This window comes from Callithrix jacchus, chromosome 4 (genome assembly GCF_049354715.1).
Source record: "Callithrix jacchus isolate 240 chromosome 4, calJac240_pri, whole genome shotgun sequence".
Lineage (NCBI taxonomy): Eukaryota > Metazoa > Chordata > Mammalia > Primates > Cebidae > Callithrix > Callithrix jacchus.
In genome coordinates, this window is record NC_133505.1 from 49,439,688 (window position 1) to 49,455,736 (window position 16,049).

Below are 16,049 nucleotides of genomic sequence, written 5' to 3' on the forward strand. Positions count from 1 at the left end.
TTTGTACATAAACACCCATCTACCTCTCCAGCCATGTGAGGTGGGTACTTCTACTATTATCCCCCTTTCACAGATAACAAAACTTTAGATATGAGCTAAAAGGAGTGAAAAACTTAAAAATTAAAAAAAAAAAGAAAAACAGATAAGGAAACTAAAATGCAGAGAACCAAAATGTTTTGCCAAAGTCACAAGACCAGAAAGTGATGATGGAGCCCAGAGGCAAAGCCCCTCCCTTGGTTGCACCACTGTGCTCCTGCTATGCTGCCTTGAGCTGCTTAATGCCAGGCTCCTACAGGCTCCTCTCTCTTCATGAACCAGAGGGTTTCAAGTATGGGTACAGCTCTCTCTATTTCTTCAAAGTGCTGAGATCAGGCAAATTTGTCATGAGCCTGATTAAAGGGGAAAAAAAAGAAAACAAAATCAAGCAGAATCAGGAGTTGGAAAGGAGACATAACCACAGATGCACTTGAGATTGAAAGATCCCAAGGGAATTCCACACCAGCTCTGTGGCAGCAAAATGAAAAATCTAGACGAAATAGATAATTACCTAGCAAATATAAATTACCTAAATTGACCAAGGAGAAGCAGAAAACAAGAAGGCCAATTTCAGCAGGAGATACTAGAAAGGTGATTAAAGATCTACCATTATAAAAGGCACCAGGAACAGATGGTTTCACAGCTGAGTTCTATGTAACTTTTAAAGAACAAATAATTCCAGTGTTAATTAAACTCTTCCAGATCATAGAAAAAGAAGAAGCAATGAAATTCACTTTATGAAACCCACATTGCCTTAGCACTGAAACCTGATACAGATTGTTTAATAAAATGCAACTATAAACCAATTGTTCCCATGAATGTAAATGTAAAAACTTGAAATAAAACACCAGCAAATGAAATCTGGCAAAATGTCCTTATGATCAAGTTGGATTTACCCTAGCGACACTCTAACAGGAAACCAATTGATGCAATTTATCATATCACAAATTCAAGGGGAAAAACGTGTGGTCAGATCAATAAACAATAGGTGTTTGATGAAATAAAAACTCTAAATTAAATAGAAATGGAAGAAATCTGTTTATTCTTTCAACAAATATATACTGAGTGCCTATGATGCATCCAACTGGGTTTTAAACCCCAAAGACCAAAACAACCATGACCAAAACAGACAAAAATCCCCTGCCTTCATGAGGCTTATACTCTAAAGAGAAAGGCAGGCAATAAGCAAAACGTATAAGGAAAGTATATGCTATGGTAGAAAAAGGAGAAAAAAATTATAGCAGGACCTAGGAAGTTAGAAATTTAGACAGGTGGTCAGGGAAAGTGTTACTAAGAAGTGACACTTGAAGAAAGGGAAGGGACAGTCATACATGTGGGGTCATTCCAGACTAGAAGCAGCAGTGTACCCTAGAGAACAGCTCAAGGAGGCCAGGGTTCCATGGGGCGATGGAGGACACAATGTTAATTATCCAGTAGAAGCAACCAGAGTATGGGTGCTCAGCAAAGCTTCAGTGAACACACGTGAGATAACAAGGACAACACAGAGAGGTGATTTCTGCTACTCTGGGACTCAGAGGCCCCCTGCCCTCACCTCAGGCTTTCTGCTTTTCCTTTGCAGACACCCATGTTGGGTGAGCTGAACATTCTCGAATCAGAATCCCTAGACCCACCCGTCTCTCCCCTGAGTCTAGACCCCAAAGGAACCTGCAGACCCACTGAAAGAAGGAAACCCTCCTCTCCCCCATTCCAAGGTGGGCTCCTCCACCCGAGGATAATGGCATTTACATGGTATCCCCTCTTCCACATGAGAGCCCCACACCTGAACCCACAAAGCTGGGCTGATTCCCAAGGCCAGACAAAGCCACATTCATTGCTAGATACATGTTCCATAGCCTGAATAACTCAGCCTGGAATCACACTTTGTCATGAACTCCAAAGGTCTGTGTTATTGAGAAAAGACATTTTCTCATTCTTCAAAGACACAGACTGATGAAATATACCAAAATTTCCAGGGCTATAGAGAGTGTATAGACATACATTCTCTTTCTATTGAAAGAATGCATAGTCAGACTTGGGCTGACTTCAACATTTTCTCCAAGAACAATGGTTAGGTACTTGGTATACAGTTCTCCACCTAAGGATTCAGACTGGTGGTTTTCCTAAAATAAGGAAGATAGTTCCCAGGATGAACCTCTTTCAACTTCCAAAGTCCTCAAACTCTCAACTGCCCCCAAGTGACAGTTGTCCTGCTAAAAAAAAAAAAAAAATCCAACTCTAGTCAGCTCCCACACTTATGAAACACATCTTGCAAAATGCCTGGCATGGAATGTGAAGCTAGGCCCCACCACTGTGTTGGAGACACCTTTGATGAGGTTAGATGGTCCCCTTCTGTGAGTTCTCCCTATAGAAATGAGGATTAAGAAAGTGCTAAAAGCTAAGATCAGAGTCAACAGGAACAAATCAGTAGGGCTCCTCTCTGATCACCATCTCCTAGGGTCAGACCGACAGCATGGATTACACGCTTCAGACCAGATGGGTTGAGAGCCTGGCCTTAGGAAATAGTGTCTGCTCTGAAAATGGAGAGGCCATGGCTGCCAAAACCCCTTCGTTGATTCTGACCATGTGGTTGGCATATTCTAGAGATCTCTCATCTTAGGGTCGTCAGTGAGAAGTAGAGGATGCATAGGGTCCTCCTGCTACATAGACTGAAGATTAGCCTTATATCAAAGTGTCAGTACCGAGTTGGCATCAGAAGACCCCTGGATCCTGGATCCCCCACTTACTAGATTGAGAACTCCAGCCAAGTTCTTTAAGCTTGCAGAACCTCAGTTTTTTTGTATACAAAGGGGGAGTGTTAATGCTCCATCAAGGTTATTAAAAGAATAGAATGAAATAACGTTCATGGCAGGATCCACTTAATCAGAGCTACCTTAATACATGTAAAGCATCTGATTCTCTAGAGGATATTAGAGATTGGCTTTTTATAGTTCTCCAGCAAACCACCTCACCATTTGACACTTCTCCACCTCATCCATCCATGTTTCAATCCCAATAAATATGGTGATAAAGTCCAGTGCTTTGGGAGGCCAAGGAGGGGGATTACAATGTCAAGAGATTGAGACCATCCTGGCCAACACGGTGAAACCCCGTCTCTATTAAAAGTATGAAAATTTGGTGGCTCACACTTGTAATCCCAGCACTTTGGAAGGCCGAGGCGGGAGAATCACCTGAGGTTGGGAGTTTGAGAGCAGACTGACCAACATGGTGAAACCCCATCTTTACTAAAAATATAAAATTAGCCAGGCATGGTGGCGCATGCCTGTAATCCCAGCTGCTCAGGAGGCTGGGGCAAGAGAATCACTTGAACCCGGGAGGCAGAAGTTGCAGTGAGCCAAAATTGTGCCACTGCACTCCAGACTGGTGACATAGTTAGACTCCATCTCAAAAATAAAAAAAAAGTCCAGTGCCCAAAGACCAGGATCACCATCACAGTCAAACAAAGTTAGACTCCCTCACATGCAAAAGGGAGAGCACACACCATGAGGAGCCATGGAAGAGCTCAGAAAGAGGGAGTGATGATGGGCTTGTCACAGCGTTTGTACTGGTGCTGAGCGATTCTGGAGAAGGCTTAGGAAGCAAGAGTTTTCTAGATTGGGCGCTGCCTGAGGCCGGGTTAGAGTTGTCACTGGCAAAGAAGTAGGGTCACTCATATTAGCTGGAAGAAAAGGATGTTCATTCTTTTGTGGTTTCATGTTCTGTGTTTCTCGTGTTCCATTATGGTCACGGAGACACCTCACCTGATCTTGATCTTGTATGAAAATGAAACTGTCTATGTTCAATAGGAACTACTAGGGCCTAGCTAGTAATTACCAGGACAGCTGCCTGGAATTTTTATTTATTTGTTTCCTTAATGTACAACAGTAGGTACCAATATCTAGAAAACTCAAGTGCTCCCTGACTCAAGGGTGATGTGTTTACATACACTACATAATATCTACTCCCAGCTTTATCCAGGAAATATTACCTGCAGTTCCTCCTCAAGAAGGACCAGAGGATGGAGACTTTTCAGCAGCCAGTGAGGAGACAGGGGCCTGGCTGGGGATGAGCTGGGCTCAGGTATCTGGATGGACAAAGGGGTGTCCAAGGTGTGTGTCTGGATAGAAAGCAGCTGGCCCCAGTGTCTGTTCTTCACACCTCTCTTTGCCAGCCCCAGGCAGTAGGAAGCCACTCTGCCTGGATGCCCTCGCCTACAGGAAAATGACTAGCATTTTACTAAGCCAGGAGAACTGGTCTGAGAGAAGGCTACTGACTTGGGAAGATCATTTACTAGGGAGTCAGAAGAAGTGAATTTGCCACCCGAGGGCTGTGTGACCTTGAGCAGGTTGCCTCCCCTCTCTTGGCCTCAGGGTCCTTATGGTTGTAAGAAGCAGACCAGGCCCTAAGGTTTCTTCTATGTCTGGCATCCTAGGGGGCTGAGACTGCCACTGAGATGCTGAACAAAGGATAAGGCAGTCACTTTCTCCACAAAGGATTTGTGCTGGTGGCAAGAAGAGAGAAGAAAGCTGGGTCCAGGGGAGCTGAGCCAGGAGCTTCTGCCCAGTCCATCATTTAAACGAGCATCAGACTCTCAGGTGTTGCAGATAAAATTCCCTGGCATGTGATCACAGGTGACATCTACCCAGCACTCACGATGGCAGTGCCAGGCCCTACTCTAAGTTCTTTACATGATCAATCATTTAACCCTCACAACAACCCTGTGGTCTAAACGGTACTATTAGTCCCATTTTACAGATGAGTAAATTGAGGCATGGAGCTGTTAAGTCACTTGTCCAGGATCACACAACCAATAAGTGACCCAGCTGGAGGTGGAGCACAAGCAGGCTGGCTCCCAAGTCCATGATGTGAGCTATAGCAGATACTACCTCTCAGAAGTGTAAACAGCCCTTTCTCATAGTCATCTCCTTTGATTTGGGAGCCTAGACCAGGGGTCAGCAAACTATGGCCTGAGAGACCCCGAACTAAATCTAGCTGGCCAACTGTTTTTGTAAGTGAAACTGCATCCAAATATAGCCACATTCATTTATTTATGGTCTGACTTGCAGACAACAATGGCACCACTGAGTAGATGCAAGAGGCCATGGACCTCCAAAGCATAAACCATTAACTTTCTGATGCTTTACAGACAAAACTTGTTGACACCTGACCTACCACATGCACCTAAGATGTGTCCGATGTGTCCTAAGATGGCTCTGACACTTGCTATGTGGCCCCAGACAAGTTGCTTTTCTGAATCTCAGTTTCATCATCTGTAAAATGGGCTTGTGGGAATTTGGTGAGCAAGTGTGTGTATGTATAAGTGCCTGAGCCAAAGCAGGTGTTTGATAAGAGCTCAAAACCATCATTACTAATAGTGTAATTAAAATTGTGACTGATTCCTATGAGATCACTGAAGACAGGGCAGAGACCTTTATGGCCACTTCATGGGCGAGGAAACCCTGATGCAGAGAGAGGATATGTTCAGAGGCAGAGCCCAGGTCTTCCCAGACCAAATCCTGCACTCTGTTGCCTCCTCTCCCCTGCCTTCCAATCCATAGCTGCCTGGTCTTCATTCCTGGGTGCCAGGGTGTGGAGCAGCCCTTCTGTATCTGTGAGTTTTCGGCATCTGTAAGTACCCACAGCCGCACAGAGCTCACCAGCACCAGACATTTGTCAAAGATGACATGCCAGTCATCCATGCCACCGGAGACAGTGACAGATGCGCTTTCCAGCCCCACCATCCAGGCAGTCTGGGATAGATGGGGCCCTGGACTGGCGCCCGCTCTCGGCCTGGCCTGTGCAGGGAGCTGCAGACCAGGCAAAAGACAAATTGCAGGCTGGTCAGTGGCAGGAGGCTCAGTGCGCATGTAGTCAGATGCGGCTGCAGCCAGCCCCTGTGCCAGACACCCGCCGGCCCTCCCCACCACCACAGACCTGTCCAAAGCTGGTGTTTGCTTCAGACTTGTGCGTGGTCACTGATGATGAGAAGGAGGTGGGTGCTCAAAGGCTTTGGGTTGTTTCCAGCCATAATAGTGATGATGGCTGATGCTGACGTATGCTGCTCTGCTATTCTAAGTGCTTAGCATACATCGAGCTCTTTAATCCTTAACCAGCCGATGGTGGAAGTACAGGAAACTGAGCCTAGAGAGGTTAGCGACCTCCTCCAAGGTCACACAGTAAGTGGCAGAGGCAGGAATCGAATCCAGACACTCTGGCTCCGGAGTTCACCGCCCCTCAGGACTACTATTTAATATCTGAGGGCGTCGGGTGGAGGAAAAATCGTGGCCAGGCAAAGGGTTCAGGTAGGCAGGGCTCACCACTAACCTGAGTTGACAGGGACAGGTTGCCTGTCTCAATTTTTCCACCAGCAAAATGAGCAGTGGCTGCTATTGCAAGGTCCTGCGAGGTCCCAGACCATCTCCAGAACTGGCCTCTCTCTGTTCTTCTGAGACCCTTGGGCACTGCTCCTCTGCTGACACACATTCACTGCCTCCGCCCAATAATTCCAACCCGGATCCCCCGGAGTATCACCTCATAGCTCATTAGACCGTCAACTCCGTGTCCCTGAGGCAAGCTCGCAGTCGTCTGAGATTTTGTAGGGATGTTTATGGCTAGTGGCAACAAAGGGAACAGGCCACATAAAATAAAAAGATAGTATGAGCTCTTAAAAAGTTTCCAAACTTTGGCATAAAAGCCCCCACGGGTGTTTCATTCGCACAAATGACCAGCTTTCCTCCCCTCTGGATGAAGGGTTTGGAAAGACAAAAGTCTGGGGTCTGGTTCAGTTCAGCCAGTCTCCTGCTATGGGACCTTTCTTGCAAAAGCACCCTTCTTTCTCTGAGCCTTGGTTTCCTCATCTGTAAAATGGGTATAATGATAGTACTGACCTCATTAAATTATTGTGAGGGTTAAGACACGAAAAACACTTAGAACAGGGCCCGACGCACAGTGAATGCTCAACAAATGCCAACTGTTGCCATTCTCTGGTTTTTAGTTTCCTCAGTGGGAAAATGAGGAGGTGCGTTTCATGCCAGGTATGGGCTTCCAGCTTGAACACTTCGTGACTTAATGACAGTCCTACGGTACTTCTTTGTCTCCTCCTACTTGCCTGAGTCTTTCTTCTTTGTATCTGTGAGTCCCGGCCAATTAGTTTACTCACGAGTGTGGGGTAGAGAGAACTACACAAACAGGAAGTGTTACCACTCATCTTCACAGTGGTGAATCGTTTCAACCTTCCATCAGATGGATCCACCTCCACGGGTTGACACAGCTGGGGAATCTGAGCTATTGAATCTAGAACTCTGTTGACCACAACCTACAATGACAAACCTCAGAATCCTTCTCGAAGCTTCAGTGGGAAGCCGTCCATGCCAGCCACCTGTGTAGACTGGGCCTCAGCAGCCTGCAATTGCAGGAATAAGTAATTCCAGTTTCCCTGGATTCACGCAGAGGACACCCACACTGGGAAGGAATTTCTCTGGCTTTTCAAGCTCCATAAACACTTGAAAAGTCATTTTATTTTTCAATCTGTGGGCAGGATGCCACCAAATGAGGAAGCCTCATTAAACAGACCTTGAAGGCTTTTTGTTTGTTTCTTTCTTTTTGTGGGGGTGGGGGTTTGGTGTTGGCTTTTTTTTCCCCCCACTGATGCTTTTTGGATAAACACATAAATCAGCATCATCTATATTCATTAGATATTGTGCCTTGTTCAGTATAAAATTACCCCTGTTTTGCATGATTTTCCCCCTTTGTGATTAATATAAATGACTTAAGTTAATTATGTTTCTCTTCATGGAAAAATGTATTTGTCAAAGTGCTGAAACATCAATGAAAAATAAACACTGTCATTTGAAGAAGGGCTCGTTTGCAAATGAGCAGTTGGGGTGTGGGGATGGGAATGGACTCCCCCGTCTGGAGGTGTCATTCTGATTGAGTAGGTACACTTCATATTTACTAATAACGACAAAAGCATTTTTCTTAGTTAAGTACTCACAGGTCCTGATGAGGTAGATTGATGTCATCATTATTAACAATAATGACACCTCAGGCATAGGGAAAATGATTTTCCTTACCAGAGAAAACTAACACTGGGTATTTTACCAGCCAGACCTCCAAAACTAGGCTCAGCACGTGGACTTTGCAGGAATATACAGAAAGGCAAATACAGATGATTGGAGTGGGAGGGAAGAGAATTGAAGAAAAGCAAACCAGGCCAGTGCGGTGGCTCAAACCTGTAATCCCAGCACTTTGGGAGGCCAAGGTAGGCTGATCCCCTAAGGTCAGGAGTTCGAGATCAGTCTGGTCAACATGGTAAAACCCCGTCTCTACTAAAAATACAAAAATTCGCTAGACATAGTGGTACATGCCTGTAATCCCAGCTACTTGGGAGGTTGAGGCTGTAGCATTGCTTGAACCCAGGAGGCGGAGGTTGCAGTGAGTCGAGATTGCATCACTGCACTCCAGACCGGGTGACAGAGCGAGACTTTGTCTCAAAACAAAACAAAAACAAAGCAAAAAAAAGAAAAGAAAACTATGAAGCTGGTATGGCATCCCAGAGCAATATGGAACCTTAGGGATAAGACTGCCTAAACACCTCCCTGGGCCAGTGACCGGACTACGAACCAGAGCGGGGACTTGCCTCTCTGGTGCACAGCATATTATCTCAGGACTCTTGACTCCCACACCCCCACCCTTTCCCCGAATTCTGCTGCCTCCCTCGCCACCAGGGATCAGAGGCTGTCTTCACACTTGAGTAGGTGGTCAATGGCACCAGCAAGAGGTGCAGAGGCTCAGATTGCTGGACAGCGATGGTGATGTGGGAGACCTAAGCATCTAAGACCACCTCCCCTTTGACTTTTACATTTCATTTCAAAAGAAGTAAATGCTGGTAGACTGGTACCACCTTAATTGCCCTCCTAGAGATTATAGGCATGGTATAGAGGAATCTTTCCGGAAGGCATTGTTTTTACTTAAACAGGATGAAACTCCCACCCCATGCCTACTCCATGGACCAAGAAGCTTTCACATCTAATTTCTAAAGCTGTAAACCCAAGACCCGTTCACATGTTATTTCTAAAGCTGTAAACCCAAGACCCTCTCATGTGTAATATCTAGAATTGTAAGCTTTTATAAAGGCGGAGATTTCCTTTGTTAGACAAGCTTGGCTGTTAGGCAGCTATGCTGCCTTGCTCCCGGCTGAATAAATCACCCTTTCCTTCCTAGTTCAGTGTCTGAGAGGTCCGCTTCTTGCAGCACCTCCTACTTCATTGACCCCAGGGAAATCTATGGGTTACTGACTTTTTTCATGGTATCTGGAATAGCCTTTCCCCACGCCGACTATCTTGGTTTGGGTTTCCTGAAGGCAGACCCTGAGACGAGATCATAGGTGCTGGTGGTTTATGTAAGAAGTGAGCCTAAGACACCAAGTGAGGTGGAGAAGTGAGACGGGGAAGGGAAGGAAGCCAATATGGGGTGCATGTATGAGGAGGTTACTGCTTTGGACACCTGGACTCACTCTCCCCAGGAGCGACTGCAGAGAACATGCCTCTGAGTTGTCCCGGTGCTGAACGGGGAAGCAAAAGTACTTATTTACTGGCCTCTGGGGCCTTTCATTTCCAGCCCCTCTGGGTCACTCTATCTAAGCTGAGCAAGCTCCTATAGTACCAGAAAAAAACCAAAGATCCAAAACCCTGAGCAGGTGAGTGGGAAGTGCTAGTGGGCAAGTCACTGTCTATGGCAGATGCAGGTGAACCTGGAGGTGGTACAGGGGGATGTAGGTGGGGCAGGCATGTCGTCTACTACATCACCCTTATCTAAGTGTTCCCAGCCTTCCATGAAATCCCCCCTCCAAGTAAACAGGATCACTTTGTCCACCACTTATCTGGCCACCTTATTTTATTTATCTTCTTAAATATTATTTCTGTCTCCCCAAAGAGACTGTAAGGTGTTCAAGGGCAAAATTAGAGCCATTATCATTCTGTCATTCAACAAATATTTGTTGAGTACATACTCTGTGCTGGACTATCTTTAACGTGTTAGGAACGTAGCACCAAAGATAAAGAAAACCCTTGTTTTCAGGAAACTTGTTTTAAAAGTAGAACTAAACAATGAATAGGTAAATAAATACTATAATTTCAAGTAGTGATAAGTGGCTCAAAGAAACAAAAATCAGAGCAAAGGGGATAGTATAATAGAAATGCAGTACTCCTGGGTACGTTTGAGCAAAAGCCTTACTGAAATGCAGGAGTGAGCCATGTAAGAATCTGGCAGAACACATTCAATCCAAGACTATGTCAATGCAAAGGCCCTAGGGGATAACAGGAAGGCTGCTGGCACACTCAGCGGAGTGAAAAAGAAGGTGGTAGGAGCTGAAGAAGGGGAGAACCAGATTGTCTAGGGCCTTATCTTTAAACAGTGCCTGGAACCAAAGAAAGGTACTCCAAGCTGACTGGACGGATAGATGGGTGGATATAATAGATGGCTGGATGGGAATAATGACAGAGGAGTGAATGAAGAAAGAAGCAAATAAAGCAGCTTCTATATGTAGAGTGTGGAACCAATAGTGAGTTCAAAGCCAGACTTTGCAGAAATAGCAAATATTGAACCCAAGTTTACCCAATGAGCAGCAGTTAGACAGAGAAGCCGTTGAGGGAGAAATGTTCCTCTCTGGGCCTCAGCCAGTGAGAATCCTAGAAAGCTGAGTGTCCTTATCTTTCTTTCTATTCCCTGCAGAGGCCCAGCTTCTCCCCTATGGTGAGTATCCAATAACATTAAATGGTATTACAGTGGATTAATTAAACTTTGGTGGCTGGAAGCTAGTGAATCATTCCCTCCATTACATATTACCATGTTTACTCATCAGGGCTCCATTTTTAACAGCGGTCTTTTAATTAAATCATGTCACCACGGTCCATTAGGGAAGAATTTGGAGGATGAGATGTGCACGTGGTGTGAGCATCATTAAATTCAGCAGTTCTCTACTGAGCACCTACTATGTGCCTGGCAAATGTCAGGGTACTATGAGAGAAGAAGGTGCAAGTGAAGGGCCTCGAGGAACTTACGTAATCAAGCAAAGTGAATTCACACTCACGATCAACTGAGGAACACTGGCATATTAATCACTGCTTGCCAACTAAGCAGAATTCTTTATTAGTAACTTCTCCCACCTAGTTTAATTTGGGAGAATCAGGCCAATCATAAGAAAAATTCTAGGACTTTTCTTTTTCAGCAGAATATCCAGGGTATGCTGCGATCTAGACCCTGACGCAGTTGTATATCTTTGGGAAAGCCTCCAAAAACTTCTGAGCCTCAACCAGTCTCTTCAAGAATAAAAGGAGAGTTTTTTCTTATCCAGGAATTTTCTAGATTCCAGCTGTAACATTTTCTCATCTGTGACCCTCCAAACCTCCAGGCCCAGACCATGAGGATGGATTTTCCAGAATGGCGGAAATTTCATCTAAAGTCACTCAAAGATTTTCACCCACCAGAGAAAGATCCCTTTCGATACATTCATGACATTTTGCTTTCTGAATTTTCAGAGGACCAAGAAGACCTGCTTGGAAGTAGGAGCAGTTATAATGCATGCACTGTGTGTGCACTTAGATGAGGAGGAACAAACCAATACTATCAGAAAGGCAGGCTCTATTCATGGGGTGAATAGGTGCAAGGCATTGGAACTGGACCCCAAAGACTAGGTAATCGTTTTGAGGAAAGAGACCCAAGCATCTAAGATCACCTCCCCCTTGACTTACACACTGTATTTCAATAGAAGAAAAGGCTGGCCGACTGGTGCCTCCTTAATCACCTTCCTATAGACAGCAGACATAGTATGAGGGAATCCTTCTGGAAGGCACTGTTTTCACTTAAACAAGATCAAACCACCACCCCACACCTACTCCATATACCAAGACCCTTTCACATGTAATTTCTAAGGCTGTAAACCCAAGACCCTTTCACATGCAATATCTAGAGTTATAAGCCTATATAAAGACAGAGCTTCTCTCTGTTAAACAAGTTTGGCTGTTAGGCAACTATGCCGCCTTGCTCCTGGCTGAAATAAATCACCCCTTCCTTCCTAGTCCAGTGTCCAAGAGATCTGTTTCTCGTGGCCGTTCCTGCTTCAGTTTGAGAATAGGAAAAATGGGGGGAAAGAGCCCTTCAAAGAACAATACTTTCCTTTCCTTCCTGCACAGAATGCTGTCTTATAAGGATGTGATGTAGCAGCCATATTGAGGCCATGAGGCATCATAGACACAGGGAGGATGGCAGAGCAGAAAAATGGCATAAACCAGGATCCTGGATGAACAAGCACCACAATGGCTTTCCTCCAGCCTCCTTACTAAGTGAAACCTTCTGGTTTACCCCTCTCTTGTAAGACATCCCTTATTTGCTGCTGAAAGTGCCTTAGCTCTTATCGGCCCCCTCTGGCATTTATGCTATACTATACTGTCCTCTAGTGTACATGGTGGATTTGTAGACTCCTTTGCTCTTCCTTTGCTAGGCCGTGGCTCCTCATCTTGTATCCCAAACTCTTCCATCTGAGCCTATTCCTTCTAGTTCCTCTAGAATTTCTCCTTCCCCACATAGTATGTGCTTGGAAGATGAATGACAAAAAAGGAATAAGAGAAGGGCAACCTAGAGCATTGCCTAATTCCAGTAAAAACCATTTTTTGGAATTAAAAGCTTCCTTTGCAAATCAATTTTTTCATTAAGCTACACAACTCTGATAGTGACCTAAATACAAACATTTGACACAGGCACAGGAGACTTCCAAAAATTAAAACACTTGGCCCTGAAGAAAAAAAAATGTGTTTAACCAAAACAGCGCCTGCAAGAGATATTAAGATTTTCAGATTAAGGGCACTTCGAGCTTTCACTATATTAACACATAACACATGCCTTTTAGACATCAGAGGGTTTAAAGAGAGCTTTTAAAAACGTGTTTGTTTCAGGCCTGATGTGGTGGCTCACACCTGTAATCCCAGCACTTTGAGAGCCTGAGGCAGGCAGATCACTTGAGGTCAGGAGTTTGAGACCAGCCTGGTTAACATGGTAAGACCCAGTCTCTATTAAAAATACAAAAAAATTAGCCAGATGTGGTGGTGCACACCTGTAGTCCAAGCTACTCAGGAGGCTGGGTTGGAAAGATTACTTGAACTCGGGAGGTGGAGGTTGCAGTGAGCCAAGATTGTGACACTTCACTCCAGCCTGGGTGACAGAGGGTGACTCCATCTCAAAAAAAAACCTGTTTAAAATAAATGAGATGTACATGTGTGCGCATGCACAGACACACACACACACACACGCACACACACTCAGCTTCCACACAGTTGTCTGCCACCATGGTAGTGACTCACTGGAGTGAGATAAGCCTGCCAATGTCATTACTGGGGTGAAACATGAATCTTGGGTGCGTTCTCCACTGTGAGCCTGGCTCCAGCTCTCTTGATTAACCGAAACTGGCAGATCATGCCTTTCTCTGCTCTTCAACTTAACTGCCTTCCACCCGTCTCTTCACTTCCTAGCTTAAATCATTTTCAGCCTGATTCTAGCCATGTTCCAAGTATGGGTCCTCACTCTGCAACTGAAAGACGAGCGCCCCCAGCAGGAGGGACCAGGTCTCTTTTTCTTTTGTCTGAGCTGCTTCCTTCCAGCTCTTCACTCCTTGGGGGAGCTCATCTAGTCTCATAAGTTAGACCCACCTGTGTGATGATGGCTCCCCATTTCCGGCTCCAGCCTAGCACCTCTCTGTGGAGCTCCCTATTCAGTCAGCTACCTGCTTGGCATAGCACTTAGAGGCTTCAAGACATCCCAAACAACCTGGACAAAATTAGACACCTATTTCTATGTCCAGCCTGTTGATCCTCATTCTTCATGTCTCAACGTAGGCATCACTTCCCCAGAATTTAAATACACACACACACACACACACACACACATGCATACACATATATATATGTATATATATACCCCAGAATTTATGTATACATATGTTTATTTATATATATATTTATATAAATAGGAAGGAGGGGTTAGGACCTCTCTGATCCGTCTTCTATAAACACCCTAGATTTTACTTCACAAACCTTGTCCCACATTGTCAGGAAATCTTTTCTGTGCTGTGATATCTTTTCTGTGAGGTATTTGATGGATGGTGCCTGTCTTACTGAATTTTAAGTCCCACTGGGCATAGATCAGCCCCATTTGCTCACCACTGTCTCCTGAGTACCTGGCACTGTGCCTAGCACATAAGCCCCCAGTAACTATTTGTTAAGGGAAGGCATGGGTTCCCCCACCCCACCCAGTGTGTAAGATCCATCTCCGCCTACCGCTGGCACACAACATTCAGGCACTGGGAGCTGCAAGGTGATGGAAGCTTGAACGTTTTCTTTGTGTCGGGTTCTCAGTTAAGCTCTTTTCTCACATTATCTCATATAATTCTTAAACCGCCCTGGAAGGAATAGGTTTTATTGCTGTTTCCATTATACAAGTGGGGAAACATGGCTCAGAGGAAAGTGGCATGTCCAAGATCATACATTCTGCAGAGGACAGACAGACTAAACCCATGCTTTCCCCAGCCTCTCCTCTCACAAGCAACACTAGGTGTGTTAATACCTAGGAACTCTGTGTGAGTAAGACGTCACTGGCTTGATGTCAGAAGACCTGGGTTTGAGTCTTGGCGATGCCCTTTGTAAGTAGCTTAAGGTAGCCCCTCAGTTTCTCTAAGCCTCAGTTCCCTGTGAGACGCTGCAAACTATGAGCTTTAAACTGCCTTAAGAAAAACAGCCCTACTCATGAAGACTCCATTGTCAATCCCCTTTGAAGCAGCCTCTCTCAGAGTCCTCTGCGCTGTCTTACCTGAACTTGAACTATCTCCCCACCTTCTGGCAGAATCAAAAACTAGAAGCTGCAGGCTGAAGAGGGCACAGTTATTTTGTTTAATCCACATAGTCTTAAAAATTTGTTTTTTAGTTATTGGGCAATTCTAACAGGTTTTCTTAAGGGTCCAGATTTTTACCTTCTCTTGAAAAATTGGCAGCTCCTGCAATGTCAGTCCCACAGCTCTGCACGTCATCGACTGGCATCAATTGGTTGAGCCAAGAGGTAGCCATGCTCTCTCCCCCGTGTGCCACTGTCCCTACCTGAGGCTGGGAATCAGGCGTCACTTCCCCTGACATCTGTTCCCTTATTTTTCCAACACTGGCAATACATTTTTCTGCATTCATGTCTTCTAACGGAACTGGGAAAAGCAAGCCTGGACCATACAGATAGCGCAGTGAGAGATAATATGAGTATAATTCTTGATGGAAGTGAAGAATAATCATGAGTTCAGTATGCTAAGTGCATGTGTTTCAAAACAACACAGCCCAAACATGGGTCAGCAAAAATACTCTCCCCCAGCTCTACTTTGTTATGTTGCCTCTATGATTCCCTGTAAGATTTTGAATTTCAGGTGCTTGCTTCAGTTAAAGAGTTTTTAGTTGAAGGCATGCAGTAGGTATCTAATACTGAGCCACTGCCTCCTTCCTCTCAATTAACCTGTGTCTTTAAGTCCCTGTTTAACTCCTACTAGTAGCTAGGTCCCTCAGATCATGAAGACCCCAGACCCTGAAGAGCCCAGGGAGCATCAGACCAAATCAGACCTGAGGTCTCCCATACCCTTCAGTTTCTGAACTACAGGATAATCCCAAGGAAAACAGGGCAACAACAACTAATAATAAATAATAATACTGCCAGACTCCTATTTGTAGATACTAGTTTGCAAAGCACTCTCATTCATTCAACATTCATACGTCAAATATATGTTGAGGCTTTATTATAGATCTAGGCCATGTGGGTGTGATGTTTTACCTGGTAGTCAAGATGCTTGACCTTAGAAAGTGTCCAGTCTGGCCAGGAAATAGAGAACTAACATTTCTACAACACTTTACCATGAGCCAGTCACTGTTCTAGGTGCTTTACACAGGGTAACTCATTTACCCTTCATAGTAATTCTAGGAGATGTGTACTGCTATTTT